Source organism: Leopardus geoffroyi, chromosome A2 (genome assembly GCF_018350155.1).
Source record: "Leopardus geoffroyi isolate Oge1 chromosome A2, O.geoffroyi_Oge1_pat1.0, whole genome shotgun sequence".
NCBI classification, from domain to species: domain Eukaryota; kingdom Metazoa; phylum Chordata; class Mammalia; order Carnivora; family Felidae; genus Leopardus; species Leopardus geoffroyi.
In genome coordinates, this window is record NC_059331.1 from 150,863,118 (window position 1) to 150,883,093 (window position 19,976).

Here is a 19,976-nt window from a genome sequence, read left to right on the forward strand (position 1 = left end):
GCGCATGTGTGGAAGAGTCAGGGAGGGGCAGAGAGAGAGACTCCCAAGCAGGCTCCTTGCTATCAGCACAGTGTCAGAGGGGAGGCTCAACCCCAGGAACCTGAGATCATGACCTGAGCTGAAATCAAGAGTCGTACGCTTAACTGAGACACCCAGGTGCCCCAACCAGTGGTTTTTTTCAGAGCCACGCACACTGATGGTTTCGCCTTTTGTTACATGAGTTGGATGATTCTAGGTTCCGGCATAAGGCCTGAGCCCTACTGCTGCACAGATTCCTTATGTCAGTGTTTTGTGCTTCACATTGACTGAGCTCAAGGCTCTGGATTAGGTCTCAGCGCATACCTCTGGGGTGGAGGAGAGTGATAGGCAGTGCTGACTGGTTAAAAGTGCAGAAGAGGAACAGGATCATTCCACTTTGGGTGTTATTTTGCTTTGTTTTTGCTCATTGTAAGCAACTGGCCAAAACAGATATATAGTATGTAGCCCTGTCCTTAGGTACTTAAATTTCAAGCAGCAATCAAATGAACACTAGAAAAAGTTTTAAGAATACTTTAAACAAGTACATATGATTACAATAGGAACACAAAACTCAATTCACTGAATCAATAAAGTATAATGGGTTGACTGAACTGAATGAATAATCCAATCACTTGGAATGCCTGTGGTCTCAATCAGAAAGTACTGAATTAGGGTACTGCTTCTTTGTGAATATCCATAATTGCTGAGGACCAACTTCATGGATGAGACCGTCAATAACTTGAGAGTCTACTGGAATTAAGGGATTCATTCATGAGCATTCTAATCTTTGTAGTTGTTTCTCTTTATGTGTGAGTTCTCTTTTAAGAAGCTAGACAGTTTCCTTTTGTGTATGTGTGAATGTGGTGAGAACATTTAACATGAGATGTACCCTTTAGCACATTTTTAGATGCACAATGCTGTATTGTTAACTGTAGGCACTGTGCCGTACAGCAGCTCTCCGCAGCCTGTCCATCTTGCTGGCAAGGGTGTAGAAAAATCAGAGCCCTCATACACTGCTGGTGAAAAGATAAAAATGGTGCAGCTACTTTGAAAAAATGTCCTCCAGTCCCTCACACAATAGAATTACCATATGACCCTGCAATGCCATTCCTAGGTATATATATCCAAGAGAGATGAAAAAATATGTCCACACAAAAACTTGTACACAAATGTTAATAGCAGCATTATTCATAAAAGCCAAAAGATGGAAACAACCCAAATGTCCATCAAGGGATGAACTGATAAGCAAAATGTGATATATCCATACCGTGGAATATTATTTGGTCATAAAGTTAATGAAGTACTAATACCTGCCACCATATGGATGAACTTTGAAAACATTGTGCTAAGTAAAAGAATTTAGTCACTAAAGACCACATATTATATGATTCCATTCATATGAAATGTTCAGAATGGAGAGCTCTATTAGAGACAGAGTATAGACTAGTAGGTGCTTAGGCCTGGGGAGATAGGGGAGACTGAGAGGAGGGTGATGGCTACAGGGTATAGGGTTTCTTTTTGGGTGATGAAAATGTTCTATATTGATTTTGGTGTTGGTTGCTCAACTCTGAATACACTAAAAACAAATTGTACACTCGAAATGGGCGAATTGTACAGTATGCATACTCTACCTTAAAAACATTACTATTTTTAAAGTAAAATAAAATGATACTTGATAAATAATAGATTCTCAATTTAAAAAGCAAAGGAGCCATACATGGACACATGGACAGAATAGGGCCAGGAAGGCTGCCTTTGTTGGAAAATTAAATATCCATAAAAGTTAGGTGCACTGTTTCTTATCATTCGCTGGAGCCCAAACATTTAACATAGTGCATTGCAAATACAATACACATCAGTGCTTGTTGATAATGATAATGATAATAGTGATGATGGTGTTGGTGATGCTGATAGTGATGGCGACAACAGAAACACTCCTGCCAGCCACTATCTCTCCACAGTCTTTGGAATTTTTAATATCTGCATCAGGTCTCTCTTAATGTATGATAGTTCTACCAAATTCCAGCTGCAGGCACACCATGATTCAGTAAAGAGAAAGATTTACATTTTTCTCAGGAGTCAATGTCTCATATGTTTGTGGCCACAGGAAGCTTATCAAACACTGACGTCAGCTACTTTCCCATGAGAAGTCCAGAACTTTCTTCATACTGCCATAAATGACTTTCTCTTTCCGATTTGCTTCAGACAAGTAGAGAATTATTCATAAAGCTTAAAAATAAACATCTGACCTTCACCCTGCCATGGATACATTCTTATTGCTTCTCCAATCAGGAATTCTCTTGCCTGTAAAAATCTACTCTCATTCTTTTATTAGCAATTGAAAGATTTTGGCCAGTACAAATAGCATCATGGATTATTCTTCATTCATTAATTGTTCAAAAAAAAAATAGGAAAGACTGCAGCAAACAGACACTGTTTAAAGACATCAAGGCCCTCCCTTCATACTATTTTGTAATCTTGTTCCGTTCCATTAAGAAATATTTTTTCTTCTTCATAGTTGTACAAAATTGGCTCCTCTGAGAACATATATCTAAGCTGTATCCTTTGTGTTCCTTGAAATTTTAAGAGAAATTCAACAAAATTTCCTTGCTACCTTTGTTAGTCCTGGCCCCCTGATAATATAGAAATAAACTGAGGGTTTATTTGATTCGTTCTGGATAAATAAACAAAGGAGGAGAAGAAAGGAGGTAAGTTCACTTGGGGCCTGTAGCATTCTAAGTTCAATAATAGGCTCATTATATGCAAGTTCATTCATTTATTCACTCACCCACCCAGGAAACTTTTACAGAGCATATGATATATGCCATGGAATATGCAAAATGATTGGGATAGAATAAGCAATAAGACTGTGTCCTTGCCACCAAAAAGCCCATCCGTATACAATGACAGTCCATCATTGTGGCATTAGCAAAAGTGTGTAAGGACACAGAAGAGGAAAACCCTCCTTTTCTTTCCTTTTTTTGCATATAGATGACACACACTGTTAAATTAGTTTCAGGTGTACAACTTAGTGATTTGAAAAGTTTATACATTATCTATGTTCACCATGAGTGTAGCTATCATCTGTCTCATTACATCCCTACTACAAGATCATTGACTGTATTCCTTATGCTGTGCCTTTTATTCCCATGAGTTACTCATTCCATAACTAGGAGCCTGTATATTCCTTTCCCCTTCACCCATTTTGCCCAGCCTCCCATCTCTTTCCCTCTGGCAACCATCAGTTTGTCCTCTGAATTTATAGGTCTGATTCAGCTTTTTGTTTGTTCATTCATTTGTTTGTTTGTTCTTTAGATTCCACTTATGAGCAGAAGCATATGGTATTTGTCTTTCTCAGTCTATCTTATTTCACTTAGCATCATACCCTCTAGATTCATCCATTTTGTCTCAAATGGCATGATCTCATCCTTTTTTATGGCTGCGTAATATTTCAGTGTGTGTGTGTGTGTGTGTGTGTGTGTGTGTGTTTGCACACCAAATTTCCTCATCTATTGATGGACACTTAGATTGCTTTCATATCTTGGCTATCTTAAGCAGTGCTGTAATGAATATAGGGAAGAGGGGTGCATATATCTTTTCAAATTAGTGTTTTTGTTTTCTTTGGGTAAATACCCAATAGTGGAATTATTGGATTATATGGTATTTCTATTTTTAACTTTTTGAGGAACCTCCATACTGTTTCCCATAGTGGCGGTACCAATTTATATTCCCACCAACAGTGTGCAAGGATTCCTTTTTCTCTACATCCTTGCCAACACTTATTATTTCTAATCATTTTTATTTTAAAGTAAGTAACTGATACCCAACAAAGAATTTCCTTAAGGTCATACCTCTGTTATGACCCCACAGCCTGTCTTCTCTCACAATTCCATGCTGCTTTCAAGGGAATGACCAATGTCTAACCCAACTGAATAGTTTAAAGTTTTGTCAACAATGCAGTGAACCCATTGCAGAATGCCAAGGGAACTCTTACTTTCATTGAATAATTGACTTTTTCTTGAATTATAAGAGTAATTTCCTTAGTTTTCTTGCTTGATTTAACCTGCTTGGCTAAATAAATTTCTAACATGATACCCTACTAATGCATCTTGTCTCTCTTATCCACTAATTTATACAAGTATATAGATACATCCATATGCACAATTGCATAGTAACATGAAAAATGTATCTCATTAAAACCAAGAGACTCTCCTACAGACATAAAAATTTACACTGAAATACAAGCATACTATGGACAAATATGCAATATACACAGGCAAAAACTTAAATGAAAACATACAATTTAAACAAGTAAAGAGGAAACCTTGTGCAAGAGCCTGATGCACATGTGCACCATTGGCTATAGATTTGAGAAGGTGGGTAGTTGAAAGTGAAGAGAAGAAACAGTGTGGTTAGTGAGCAAGGGACTGAATGGACATGAAGTTTCACCACATCTTAAGATGATAAATAGTCCCTGTATTTGAATTGCTTTGGTATGGGCCACTTGCAAAAACATTCAAACTTTCCCTTCTAAGATATAGTAAGCCAAAATATATCTTATGGAAAGTTCACTAAGTCATTGGTAAATAATCCAGTGTTGACTTTTAATTTAGAAATAACTGGCCAAATTGATCCCAGCCTTCCCAAATACAGTTTTCCCCCTGCAGAGTACATTGATTTGTATTGCCTTCTTATTTTCTCTCATTGTTTGTCTTTCTTTTTATTATTTTATTTCCCTACTGGTATAATATATGGCCAGAAATACCAAACTTTCATGGTTTTATATATTTTGAGCTCATAAATCCCCATTAGTTGTCGTCTTTTCCGGCTGAGGCTTCATCTTTTTCTCTCCACATGTTGTAAAAATAATCTTTATTTGAGGTATAACATACAGAAAAGTGTACAAATCATAATTGTACAGCATGATGAATTTTCACACAATGAACATAATGGTGTAGTCCCCTCCAAGATCAAGAAACAGAACATTACTAGCACCCCAGAAGCCCCCCCTTGTGCTTCCTTTTAGAGTCAGCCTCCTCCCCTTACCCCCACTGCCCCAGGGTAACCATTATTCTGATTGCTTACACTAAGTATTAGTTTTGTTGGTTTTTTAAGTTTATATTAATGGAATCTTTCTGTGTGTGTGTGTGTGTGTGTGTGTGTGTGTGTGTGTGTGTGTCTCACTTCTGTTTTTTAACATTATGTTTCTGAGATTCATTGCCTGAGCAATACTTAGATCATTCTAACTGTTGCACAGTATTTCATTGCTTGCCTGCCACAACTTATCCACTTTACTATTGGTAGGCATTGAGGTGATTTCCTGTTTGTAGCTATTATGAAGAGTGCTGCTATGAGCATTCTGTTCTAATTCATGTCTTCTGATGAATATTTGCATGGATATTTGTTGTGTACATACCTAGGAGTAAGATATCTGGGTCACAGGATATACAAATATTCCATTTCAGCAGCTGAAACTGTCAAATAATTTTCCTAAGTGACTGCCAGTTTACATTCCCACAGCTGTGCATGAGAGTTCAGTTGCTCATTAACACTTTGAATTGTCAGTCTTTTAAGTTTTAGCCATTCTAATGGTGTGTGGTTTTACTTGGAATCTTTCTAACGATTAATAAGATTGAGCACTTTTTCATATACTTATTGGCCATTTTAGTATCCTCTTTTGTGAAGTGCCTATCAAAGTCTTTACCCATTTTACTAATAGGTCATCTATCTTTTTCTTCTTGGTTTATGGGAATTCTTTATATATTCTGGATACAAGTCCTTTGTCAGATATATGTAATGCTAATTTTTTCACTCTATGGTTCTTAATTTCAATGTGAAATTTATCAATTTTATTTCTTTATGGTTAGTGATTTACAAAATCTTTACCTGTCTCAAGAACATGATGTATCTTCTACTTTTTTTCTGAAAGCTTATATGTGTCAGCTTTTACATTGAGATCCACACTCAATCTGGAACTTTTGGGGGTGGAGGATATGGTGTTAAACAGAAGTCAAGACTTAGTTTTCGTTTTTTCCATATGCATATCCAGTTGAAGTCCTGGATGATATTGCTTTCCTCCAGAGAGGGTTACCCATGTTCTGGTAGTTTGATAGATTGGGAAGTTCACTTTAGTTTAATTAGGGCTGAGATGAGTTTGTATCACTCCATGGACCTTCAGTCTGCCCCCTCTTCATGGATGAATTCTCCAAGGGTCCTACTGAGATTATATCCCCAGATGCTTTTCTCAAAAGAGTAGAAGAAATGTCATTGTTGGCGACTATGACTCCTCCAAGTTTTTGGTCATGGGAAGAGCTTTGGAGTCCACCAAATCTGGGTTGTAATTCCAACTCTGCTACTTACTGACTACATGATAGTGATTCTGGATCTGTTTCCTTGCTTTCAAGTGGGGATAATAAAAACAGCCAGTTTCACAGTTTACTTTTGAAGATCACATGAGGTAACAGATATCAAGTACCTTGCACGTAGTAGACCTTCAATAAATGATAGCTATTATTTTACAATATATTATTATTTCTCTTGGAGCTATAAAATACACTCATCTCCTAGAAATGTTGGGGAAGTGGTAGGAGTGTCTGTGGTCTCTGCAAAGCAATACGCTTCTTGGAGCAGCCTGTTTGATGCTGAAAAGGGTGAGCTCAGTTGAGCTTGTTTTATTCACAATCATAACAATGTCATTCACAGATACTGAGACATACACAAGACATTTTTTCCCCTTGGAAGATCATAGAAGTACATACAAACCATCTGAATTGGGGGGAACTTAAAACTCCATTCCCGAAAATTCATGTTGCATATGAAGGAATTGAGGGGCCTAACGTGGTTAAATGACTTGGTCAAGGTCAGTTCACTCATTAGTATTTATTTAAGTGACTAAATTCCCTAAGATCACATATCTCTTCCCTTCTAAAATACTCCTAGCTCCCATATTCAACTATAGATGAAAAAGAGAGACAATTCACAAGAGACAATTAGTGATGTTTTATTGTTACTGGCTCATTCTGACTAAAACCCATAGATCTATTTTTAAATATTTTATTTTAATTTCCATCCCCACAAATTATGTGACTTCCTGCCAACTAAGACTGAAATAGCTACTTACCATTCCTTTCCCATTCCAAGGATTATGTCCCATAGCTTTTCATTCTTTTATTATTAAGAAATATTCAGCCTTCTCCTCCAATGCACAAGACTGAAAGGAGCTCACATAAACCCACAGAAACAAACTCTCTTCAAGCTTACCAAGTGAAAGGGGGTACAAGGGTACCTCTGTCACTCTGGGCACTGAATGCAAAGGGGACCATGTGCATCCCTGGCACTCTTCTCTGGGTAGGGACAGATCACCAGCACCACTGCCACCGTCATGATTTCCAACAAAGGCAGCGCTTAGAGGATCATTTTTGGTAAGTCCTCATTCAGCACATCTTTCAACATTGTATACTCTGCCAACAGAGAGATAAAGCCTGAGTCCCATAGGGGGCAAATAACTTGAAAGAGTTTCATGATCACAGAGCACACAGAACTTACAAAAGCCTCCATCTCATGCTGGGATTCTCAAGGGATCCTCCTGGAACACTCTTTCCCTAGATCTTCACATGGGCTGTTCCCTCCTAGAAATGTATTTTCAGCCTAGATGTCTTCTTTTTGGAGAGACCATCTCTCACTATCCGGCCTCCAGTGACCTTCTGGTGGCCCTCTGTCACAGCATGCTGTTTTATTTACTCATTATCAGAAACACCTGTGTTGTTCCTACTACATGAGAACACCAGCTCTGTGAAAGCAGCCCTTGTTCATCTCTGTGTGGCTCAGAGTACCCACTCAGTGAATAAGTGAATGTGGGCATGTATCCTTCCAATACACCCATCAGGCTGGGTCAGCCCTTGAGTTTGAATACTTGCTTCACTTCTTAACTAGCTGAGTGAACGGAGGCAAATGACTTAAATAAAACGAACTTCTCAGTGCTTACCGTAAGATAAGAATACATACCTCACTAGGGTGCTATAGCAATCAGATGAGATAGATGTGTACCATGTGCTTGGCACAAGGCCTGGCACTAAGAGTCCTTAATATGTAGTATTTATGAGGCGCCTGGGTGACTCAGTCGGTTAAGCGTCCAACTCTTGATTTCGGTTCAGGTCGTGATCTCCCGGATCATGAGTTCAATCCCCACATTGGAGTCTGCCCTGACAGTGCAGAAAATCCCTGCTTGGGAGTCTCTCTCTCTCTCTCTCTCTCTCTGCCCCTCCCCTGCTTGCACACATGTGTTCTCTGTCTCTCAAAATAAACTTTAAAACAAAAAGAGAAAAAAAAACCATAGTATTTATATGTCCATAATGAAAGCAGAGCATATTATAAAAGTCATGGGAGATTTTTAAATATAAATATTAATATTAATGTTAATGTTAAAATCAAGGGGTACTAATTCAACCACATTTTAAAGGTAAAATTTTAAATTAATTAAAACCTGGTTCTTAATGGCTATACAAAGTTATTCATTTTTTATAAAAGATCCCTAATTTAACCTTTGCAATAACTACTGTTATGATAAATTAACATTTTAGACCCTCCCTTTTGGTATCCTTTTGGAAAATGGCATCTTTCTGTGAATACTTGTGGTAGGAATTTTAAGGTAGAATTGTAATCACTTTTTGCAAACATGTACTGGCAATGCTTTTTCATTTGTGTAACCTAGGAAGGTGCTAGTTTCTGTTTCTCATGCTACTGAATGGCTTTAGCTAGTTTTTGAAGTTTTTAAGAAAATCACTACTCTTGGAGGACTACAAGTCTGATTGAGAGGAGATAAATTTCTCCTTTCTTTTTGTTACACCTTGATTCTCCCATAGCACAAGCGTTCATATAAAACCCTAATGTCACCATATGCCTGAGCAGACGGTTCAATCAAAAGAGCAGTAAATAGGACCTGACCGTTCACCACTGACTAGAAAAGGGGTTGTGGAAGGAAGACAGGCTCACTTGCTTAACACAACCCTGTTCTCTCTTCCTTCCCCTCTTCCTTCATCTCAGGTCTTTTCCTTCTTTACCATCCAGTCTAGAATCAGATTTGCCTGCAGAGAATTTTGGCAACTGCCTCTGAGCCAGGCCAGCCAGCATACATGTGTTAGGCACTGAATTAAAAGCTTAAAGGGATCCAGTGAGTACTCGTTCACCCAGGAATCTATTTGAAGTTGCAAAGTACCTGAAGGTAGAAAAAGATCTTAAAATAGAGAGTAAGAGCTTCATCAGTTTTGCGGCCCTTGGATTCTAAATTGGAAAATAGAAAGCAAAGTATATCTGAAGACAAACTCTACTTTCATTCACTTTGCCATTCTCTTTATGGCTCCTCTTGAAAGCCTTTCTTTTCTCTTTGTCTCATTAACAAGATAGTTCATGAACATAGACCCAGATACTATAAACCAAAAAAAAAAAAAAAAAAAAAAAAAAAATTCCCACTGATAGCATTTTCTTCCTCTATTTTTTCTATATTCATTCCTAAATTCAAAAATAAAAAGAGAAGAAAGGAAAACAAACCACAAGAGACTCTTAATGATAGAGAGCAAACTGAGGGTTGATGGAGGAATGTGGGTAGGGGATAGGCTAGAAGGGTGATGGGTACTAAGGAGGGCACTTGTTGTGATGAGCACTGGGTATAGTATGTAAGTGATGAATCACCGGATTCTTCTTCTGAAACGAATATTGTGCTGTATATTAACTAACTAAAATTTAAATTAAAAATTAATTAATTAAACAAATAGAAATACTGACAGAATTGAAAGGGCAGAAAGGAAAACTGGGCAAATAAATACTGACCCTGCAAGAAGATTTTTCTCTACCAATTTAAATATCTCTCAGTATGTTCAGTTATAATCCTGGCAAGTAACTCTTGCATTTTTCTAGTCTCTGATGTCTTTGTTGAAGCCTGAGGGTCAAGGATGGGAGGCCTCTGTGGGGAGGGTACTATAATCTATGTCACCTTCCAAGTGTAGGCTTTTTTAAGGTGCGGATTCCTGGACACCTCTCTGGAGTGTCCCATATATATTTTAAAAGCCTCCATGCCTGAAAATTTTGACATGCAATCAGTCTGAGAAACCTCTTCTAGGGATTCACTACACGATAAGTACCATAAGGCCAAGTACCACAGCTGTTTGTTCTTTTTCATATCCCCGATATGTTCCTGGCACATAGAGGTTCTCCAGCCATGTTTGCGTATAAATTTACTTGTAGGAGCACTCTTTGTAATTGATTCTCATCTAAATTCCATCCTCAAGGACTCTGCTAATTATTTAGCAACTGGTTCTCATTCTGGGGGGAAGAAAAATGGAGACTGCCTTAAAAGGTAATGAAAGTTAATATGCACAAAATTTGGCCTATAGTTTCAGGAAACTCACCCATGGATTCCATTCATTCATTCAACAGTCATTTCTTGATATCCTACTGCATGCTGGGAGGGGACCAGGAGCTGTAAGGAACCAGATTATGAAGCAGGCTTAGGCAATCTTTCCAGCTAGGAAATGCCTCACCATTTTATCATCCCCTTCTCTTCAGATTTATAGAAAAGACCTCCAAACTTGGACCCACAATAGAAGAAAAGGAATTTAAATGGGATTGGGAGCTCTTGTCATTTTCTGGCTTTGTAACCCAGAAATGTAATTATATATTTTAGTCCCAACTGGATTTTAGCCTCTAACTGGATTTTAGTCTCCTTAAGATGAGGGCCCACATCCCAGAATGCTGAGCAAGGTACTTCAAATGTATGGCAATACAAAGTAGATGTTTGCACTCAGGACCTGGGACCCCTAGGAAGAGGTGGTAGAGGTTGAGGGAGAGGAGCTACAGATGGCCTGAGTGGCTGCTCAAGGTTAAGGAAATGGGTGATGGGCAGGAAGGATGACACTTGTTGGGGTGAGCCCTGGGTGTTATATGTAAGGATTAAATCACTAACTTCTACTCCTGGAACCAATACTACATTATATGTTAACTAACTTGAATTAAAATAAAGAAGGAGAAGGAGAAGGAGAGGAGGAAGAGGGAGAGGAAGAAGAGGAAGAAGAAGGAAAGAAGAAGGGGTGGGGGGAAGGGATGGCTCCTGGGTTTGCTGATGAATTTGTGAGCCCTCAAGGTTCCCTGACTCCTAGTTTGCAAAACAGCCTTCCTCAGATAGACACAAACTTTAAGTAACACACTAAGCAGGTGTTTGTTTTGGTTTTTACTTGTGAAAGCTGAAATGAGAATCTAGGAATCCAAGCCTAGTTTCTAGCAGTGAGATTCCAAGCCCGTCCCTTAACCTCTGTGAGCTTCTGTTTTCTTCCAATGCCAAGTGGCAGAGGGTGGGGTTGGAGGAAGGCAAAGCTATATTCTTAAGGTCCACTTGAGACCCATTACTCTGCTCCATTAAAGGCAAACATTAAAAGCCCAAAGTTGCATTTCATACTCATTAGAAGCCCTTGTTGCATCATGTTGGGGGCAGGCTTAGGGGTGTGACGGTGATTTACTGTCACAGTTGTCATTTCTGTGGTCTTTCTAATGTTTACTATTTACTAATGTGTTTCAAGTGCGGGTTAACTCTAGATTATCTACTAGTACATTTCTATAATTATCTGTAATCCTCCAGACCTTCTTCTTCTACTGATTAGTCAAGTTCCTGACCATCACCAGCAGAAGACTGTGGAGAAAGGTTCTTGAGAGTCTGAAGCTTAGAAGGATTGAGGGTCGGGTTTGGAGAAGGGGTGTCCTTGACTGTGTCCTAAAGCCTTTGTCTCTGATTATTGGCATTTGTAGTATTCCCTGTTTTATATTTATTATACCACCTTCTCTACCCCATTATCTAGAATAAGTTAGGGGTTGACTCTGGAATAATTGTATTCATATTCTTTAACATACAAGTGCACAGTACCCATTTCTGTCTATGCTTTATTTCCCCTTTAAGGTCCTAACTCATAATAGTACCTGAGGAAGAAATGATATTTTAAATATGTGGTCTACATTAACTAAAATTCATTCTACTTCATCCTGCTTTTATACCAGGTGTCATTAAAACGTTTGGAGATCCTTCAACCAAATTCTGCAGGGATTGGTGATCAACTGGAAGGCTCAGAAGTAGACATCTGATCGTTTACCTGTGAGTAGCATTTATGTGATTGACGGGGATGGGGAGGCTCTGCTCCTAGCCTCTCTGCCTGATTTTCTAAATTCTGGCACCTAAAGATGCATTGTGAGAAGCCAGTCTTTCTGCTATAGTCCTCATGGTTTATATACCAATTCATCTGTCAGATTTGGAAAGAATTGTTTTTCTGCTTTATAATTTGATTTTTTTGCGGGACACCTGGGTGGCTCAGTTGGTTAGGTGGCTGACTTCGGCTCAGGTCATGGTCTCACGGCTCGAAGGCTTGTGAGATTGAGCCCCACGTCGGGCTCTACGCTGACAGCTCAGAGCCTGGAGTCTGCTTCCGATTCTGTGTCTTCCTCTCTCTCTTCCCCTCCCCGCTTGTGCTTGCTCTCTCTCTCTCTCTCTCTCTCTCAAAAATAAATGTTAAAAAAATTATAATTTGATTTTTTGCTTTATTTTTTTCCTGCATATGTATCTTAAGCAAAACAGTCCCAGATCAGTAATGAAGTCCTCACTTCCTGCAAAGAATGCTGTTGACTTGAGGGGACAGAGAGGTCATGAGTCAGTCTTCCCCAGTGAATAAGCTCACCTTTGCACAGACATTGGTGATTTCAGTGGCAGTAAGTGCCAGTCACTTCCCATGAACCCTCCTCAGCTGGGAGGAGAAGTTCCACAGGCAGAAGGGTTACTGGGGGGCAGAAAGAGGGGATTGCAGAAGGTAGAGGCTGGAGAAAGTAAGGGAAACTTCACTTGTTCACAGTTTTGCCCAGGGTGGCACCAGTAGGAGAGAAAGCTTTTTGGGAATTCAGTGTGGTTCTCAGGCAATTGTTTTCCGATTCTATCTGTTGCAGCCTGTATTAGTTTGCTCGGGTTGCCATAACAAGCTATCACAGACCAGGTGGCCTAAACAACAGAAATTTCCTCACAGTTCTGGTGAGATGTCCGCAGGTTTGGTTTCTTCTGAAGCCTCTCTACTTGGCTTGCAGATAGCAGTCTTCTCCTCATGTCTTCACATGCCAGCCTGCAGTGTGCACACGTGTTTGGTGTCTCTGTCCATGTGTCCAACATCTCCTTTTCTGACAGGGACACCAGTCCTGTCAGATTAGAACCCACCTAATCACCTCACCTGAAGTTAATATCAAGTTAATTTAAAAACTTGATATTCAAACACGGTTACGTTCTGAAAGACTGGGGGTTAGGACTTGAACATATAAATTTGGGGAAACACAATTCAATCCATACCAGCCCATCATCATGTGTTTCTAACATGCTGATTTTTAGTTTATTGCAGACGCACTTCCCTCAGATTCCTCTCTCCTGAACTTCCTCTGCATTGACATCACTTTCAGAACACTGGTTATTCTGTGATGTGTTATAGCCCTTTATTGTGCGGCTCTCATTGTCCAATGACATTGTGTAATTTTTGAAATTGAAGAGTGTGGCTTTTACATCTCTCACAGCAGTAGGAGAAGTTGTGTATATAATAGACATTTAATAATATTGAATGAATGAGTGAGTGAATAGATGATTAGATGTAACTTCTGAACCTATAATTTATTTGCTTTAAGACTATCTCCCAGTGATGATTATTAGTGCCTTTTACCACATTTGCTGCCCTTTACCACAACAGGTAGAAATAAATCAAGACAGGAGAGGGGCTGAAAGAAAAATATGATTAGCTGACATCAGGAGAATTACCTCTCTCCTCAAAAAGGTAGGAGACAATAAATAGCATGAGCCTGCCTCATATCCCATCACTCTTCCATGAGAACGTTGTTCCAGGAGACAAGAGGGAAGGCCGATGAGCTTCGATGGGGATATACTGAGTGTGAGGACTTAAGGGACATCAAGGGTATAGTCCACCTGAAGCTCAGGTGAGAGCTGGAGACAGAGATGTTTTCAGTCATAATCTTTACTTAGGAATTAGAACCATGGCAGTGGATGAGGTCATCCAGAGAGATTGTGTGGAGAGAGAGGACCAGTGTTTCCAAAATGCCACCAGAAATTGGTGTGTAGAAGGTTTTCCTGGTAAATAACAGAGGAATCCTCCCATGATAAAGAAATCTACCTGCTACTCTTAATGAGGGTTTGTAAGAACAGGTATATTGGGGTGCCTGGGTGGCTTGGTTGGTTAAGCATCCGACCGGCTCAGGTCATGATCTCACGGTCTGTGAGTTCGAGCCCCGCTTCGGGCTCTGTGCTGACAGCTCAGAGCCTGGAGCCTGTTTCAGATTCTGTGTCTCCCTCTCTCTCTGCCCCTCCCCTGTTCATTCTCTGTCTCTCTCTGTCTCAAAAATAAATAAATAAATGTTAAAAAAAAATTTTTTTTTTAAAAAGAACAGGTATATTAACTCATGTGTATGTCTTTCTTTTTCTCTCTCATTTATTTGGCCCTATTTTATTTCTTCTTCTGTCCTTTCCTTTGGGGATATGCCCCCAAACCATTCCCATGGGGCTTGTCCCATCTAACAAACTGCACCCATGAGCATAGGTTTGACTCCCTAAGTTTCTGCCAAGGGGGCCTCATACATCAACACTTTCCTTTGGAGCCATTTTCTTCATCAGCCAATCAGAGCTGATCAGACTGGACAGTAGGGGAGCCTGGGAGTAGACTGCTCAATGTCCAAAGAGACAGAAGGTAGATCTTTCTCAGAGACTGGTGCCATTGAACATTATCTTGTCTAGACAGTCAGTAAAGGGCTCAGTAGAGGGGAATGTACATCCTTTGCACTGAACTCCTTCTTTAGTATGTTGATCCCTACTGGTTTCCCCACTCTACCTATGCCCTCCAGGAGGCTTTGGCAATATTTTAGGGTTTCATAGCCAGGCCAGAATGGAAGCTGGTAGAGTATGGAGGGGCCATGGGTCATGATGGCCATAGCTATCTTCTCTCTGGGTCCCACCAGAAATGTCATTTCTAATGAGGCCATGTTTATCCCAGCACTAGTTCCCTTAGTTTTTCCTGCTTTCTGTGACAAATAAAAGAAGGAAAAATATTTATCCATTTATTTTATTTTCTGAAGTATTACTTTTCTTCCTTTAGATTCTCTTTTTGCAATTTTTTTTTTCTTTTTCTCTCCTTCTCTCTTAGTTCTCTTTCTTTAGCAGAACCTTGATCTTTCCTTGGATTGTCTGGTAACAGTGGAAGAGACCATCTGAGTTCTGGAAACTTCCTCCTTCTTCTCTACAAACCCCACCCATTTTCTCTAGTTAACTGTGAGATGCCAGCTTTCTTCATCTACCCACTTCCACACTTCTGTCTTGGTGTTCTTTGAGTAGCGGAAAAGATGCCAATTTTTATGCAGCTGTCTAAAGTATCAGTGACACCTGACAGTGATTTTTTTAATAATATAATTTATTGTCAAACTGGTTTGCATACAGCACCCAGTGCTTACCCCAACAAGTGCCCTCCTCAATGCCCATCACCCACTTTCCCCTCCCCCCAACCCCTATCAACCCTCAGTTTGTTCTCAGTATCCAAGAGTCTCTTATGGTTTGCCCCAGTGATTTTTACTCAAATTGCTATTTACCTAAGATGAGAAAGGAGAAATTTTGTAGTCAAGAGAAAATGGCTCTACAATCCATGAATGGCCTAGATGGGGTGTTCCAAATGAATGGTGGCCAGTGGCCAGCATAGGTGCCTCTCAACTGTGTTTCATTAATTTCAGTCAGCTACAAGGTTTGGAGAGAAAGATGATTTTCCTATGAGCATGTAAAAGAAGTGCTTTGAGTTGTAAGTCTTTGCCCTTGTTTAAGAAAAGCATAAATGGGAGATTTTATAACCACAGTGGGCCAATATTTTTGGAGTCAGTTGAAGCTCCAGATGGAGTGGAAAGAGAAGTTTTTTTCTTCCTCTTTTTCTTGAGTTTTACAGAACAAGTCTCCCTGGACACCTTTAATAAAGTGCTCAGTCTCTTTTTTAGTTCAAGTGTGCCCAAACTTGCTATCACAGGATCTGAAGGAGTCTTTCTTACACTAAGAATCCTCTCTCTAGATTTCTGGTAGGGGTTGTAGAACCAGCCTCATATGTGAAAATGTCTTGAATCCACTCCTTCCTCAAGAGTCTCACCTTCAAGAGCCCACACTCAAGTCCTTGTCATATGGTATAGGATGAAGATACGCAGTGAGCCCAAATTTGGTTAGGGATTGAGGGAACAGGAGGAACACAGATTCCCAAAGTCTCATCAACGTTCTGGAAACCTTCATGTTAGGAAGGGTAAGAGGACATTCCAGCATCACCGTATGCGGATTTTGTAACTTTGGCCAAATGATGGAGTTTTCCTGGTCAGAGAATTGCACCTGGCTTTAAGAGGTGCCTCTGTGGAAACACATATTCCTGCCTAGCACAGCTTTTGACAGAGGAGCTTGGGCCAGGGTGGACAAGCCAAGATGAGGGCCACAGAGGGCAAGGGAGAAAAATAGACAGTGGGGCCAGGAGTACTTTCTAGAAGAAAGGTTCTTCTAGAACTCCTTTCCAGACTATTGTCTAATAGTCATGAATAAAGAGATAAAGAATGATTGTGCTATTTAATAGTTTTCAACGGAAATAATCAAAAGTCCTGGGGCTTACCTGAGGCTCCAAGAATGATTGGATTTCTACAGTCCAAGGACACAGATTCAGCTGCTTCTGAACTCTACTTTGGGATGTTTAACAACACGAAGTAGTGAATGTCTTGCACTCTGTGCAGCCATACTCCAATAGGATTTAAGTAGAACGAGCACGTGGTCTGAGGGGGCGAAATCTGAAACAAGTTTCCTTCCTACCATTCTCTGTATCCCAGGTCCAATTTAATGCCAAATTAAATCGAGATTTTTTTTAAAATCGACTTTCACTAAGGAAAGGGCAGAGCTGCATTCCCTGAAACAGATATTTTAGGCCAAAATTATTACTTGGGCCTTTTTTCCTCCTCCTTTCTGCTAATTCAAAACAAAATGTCTGTCATTCACTCTAACACCAGCTTTTAAGAGCTGGAGACAAATGGAGTCTGAATATTCACGCCAATGTGGTACAAATGAGCTGTGATTTCAGGATGCTGGCTGTTTCTCTGACAGGAGAAAAGAGCGGTTGACTAGTTTAATATCTTTGGCTGAAAACACTTTGTTTTAAAGGGATGGAGAAGGCCAACATTAATATTGAGTCCTGTTATTTAATGACCGAATAGGATATATCATGGAATGAGGCATCCTGTGTCTGGGGAAAGTGTGTTTATCATACCCAGAGGGAGTGATTACAAATGTAGGGTGGGACTGAAGGAAGGAGTTCTTCTAAAAGCATTTTCTCCAAGTTCTTAAGAATTCCTCCCATAAGTAGATATGCCTATAATTGTGAATCTGATTCCCTCTAGACTTAGACAATTTATAAACATAAAGACATTTGTTATAATGAGACAATCTAATTACCTCCCTCAGAGTGCTGGCTAATGGTTTAGAAATAAAAGATGCAGTTGCAAGTTGAGGTTTAAGGTTGGGGGGGAGGGAGCTTGTGATGACCATTAGCACCATCTGTCCTTTTTCTCGTTCCTCAAACATACATCTTCAGTCACTCATGAATTTACTGTTTCTATAGTATATTGAATTGAACACTCTCCATCTCAGGTGCTAGAATAGGGCTACATTAGCAATTCTAGCATTCCTTCATTCTCTCCTATAAATTGGACTGTTTTTTTTTATTCAATGCAATAGACAATTTGGTGAGTCCAATAATATGTTCATTGACGTACATTAGGATTTCCAATACTTTTATTTGTTTTTCGTTGGCCTCATCTTGGCAAAGAGTCATAACATTTTAAATTTCTCTGCCCTCTCATCCACCCATCATACTTAATTATGCAGTTTATAGGCAAAACATAGCAACGTGCTGGCTATATCTGTAATTCTACTTTATTGCAAACTGCTTCGAAGAATAATTGTATAACTGCTCCTGGTATTCTTTGTTTCTTAAATTCTGGTTTTCAGGAAGCATTGTAGTTTCAAAGCAATTGAAAATTAAGAATAAACTTAAGGTGCTGTGACATTCTGATGGAATGCTCAGAAGAACCCGAGGTGAGAAACCCAAAGTGGATTTGCCATGAAACCAGTGGAGCTGAAGTGGCAGGGCTCCTCCTGGGGATCATGTCTCTGCCACGACCCCTGATGAACTTTTTACATTTAATATTCTCTTCCTTTTTTAAATGTTTATTTCTTTTTCTTTTTTTCTTTTTTTTTTTTTTGAGAGAGAGAGAGAGGCAGAGAGAGAGAGAGGCAGAGAGAGAGGGAGACAGAGAATCCCAAGCAGGCTCCATGCTGTCAGTGCAGAGTCCAACACGGGGTTTGAACCTATGAACCACGAGATCATGACCTGAACTGAAATCCAGGGTCAGGTGCTTAACCAACTGAGCCACCCAGGTGCCCCGGTACTAAAGAAGGCCTCCCAAATAATCTTCAGATCCCACAAACTTGGCTCTGCCCTGAGACCGATGCAAACTGATAAAGTTAGATGACTGACCTTCATGTCTAATTAAATTTTAAAAAGCAAAGAAATAGTCTAAGTGTGAAGTACTATGTTTTAGTTTTTAAGACTTTAGAATGAATTCAACTTATTTTCTGAAGCAAACCCCACTTAAATGAAGTAATAAATCAGTTTGCCAAAACACAAATGAACATAAACAGGAGATTCATTTTTACTTCATTAATAAACATCAAATGTGAGCCTGCCTAACGTGGAGCAGGCCAAATCCTCTGGACAGGAAACCTCTCCTACTGAGGGGCATTTGTACAGTCAATCACGTGATCATTTCATCTTCAAGGTTGTTGCCACGGTCTACCTTGTATTATCCATTTACAGGTCTTTTGAGATGGAGCATTGCTCTGTGATTAGAAGCACAGACTCTGGGGCCAGGCTAGCTCTACCATTTACTAGCTCGGTGACCTTGGACACATGACTCAGCTTCTCTGGGCCTATCTTTTTATCTATAAAATGGAGACAATATGGATTGTTAGAAAGATTTAAATTGATATTTATAAAGTTCTGAGAACTGTGCTTGGTACATAGTACATGGTATATAACCACGGGCTAAGTAAATAAACTTCTCCATGTGGACTGTAATTTTGTATGGGTTCATTTGTGGGTTCACTCTTGACCCTAATGAATGACTCTATAAATCAGGGGTCACAAAGTGCCAAACTGAAACCCATATAGACCTGCAAATGTGCTTCCCTTGCCCAGCATGGATTTTGTTTTTAACTTGATTTTGAATGCTTTTAATATATGCATTCTCCGTTTTCCCATGGGCCACCACTCCCCAAATATTCACCTCTCTGATTCTTCAAAGCATTTGAGTTTGTCATCCCTGGTATAAATGAGTGAACACATCATAGGTGAAGACTCCTACTGTTAGTGGCAGTTTTATGGCTTATGGGGCCAATGAGCCACTTCTACTCCCTGGGGCCCTACCTGCAAACAGGGTTCTGATTAACCTACCTAGCCCTATTGCTATATTAGAAGTCACAGAAGGAAAATAAGATATATAAGTTGAGTAAGCCCCTGCGTGAAACATAGATACGTACTACCTAATGTCAGAAGATCACTTTCATTATGGACTGTGTTGACCAAGGCTACAGCAGTCATGACAAGCTAGGGTATGCTGGGGTCAAGACTCAGAATCTCCATGACTTAAACAAGGGTTTGATACTCATGCTTTCTGTCTAACCCTGGATAGGCAGAGGTTTCCAGTCCACCATTTTGTCATCCTTACTTGGGGCCCCCAGCTGGCAAGCTACTCTCTAGAAACATTGTTGGTTACTATGGTAGAGAGAAAAAGAGGTCCCTAAAGGGTCTCACATCAAAAATTAAATGGTC

General features: G+C 39.7%; 1 protein-coding gene across 25 annotated transcripts in view; it reads left to right on the forward strand.

The window, feature by feature from the left end:
- The window catches only part of CALD1 (caldesmon 1), a 188,017-nt gene that overhangs the window by 51,953 nt on the left and 116,088 nt on the right, over positions 1-19,976 (forward strand). For all 25 annotated transcript variants that reach the window (XM_045495728.1, XM_045495697.1, XM_045495701.1 and 22 more), the window contains one exon: positions 12,058-12,151. The gene's annotated coding sequence lies outside the window, so the exon portion shown is untranslated. The remainder of the gene's footprint in view (positions 1-12,057; positions 12,152-19,976) is intronic.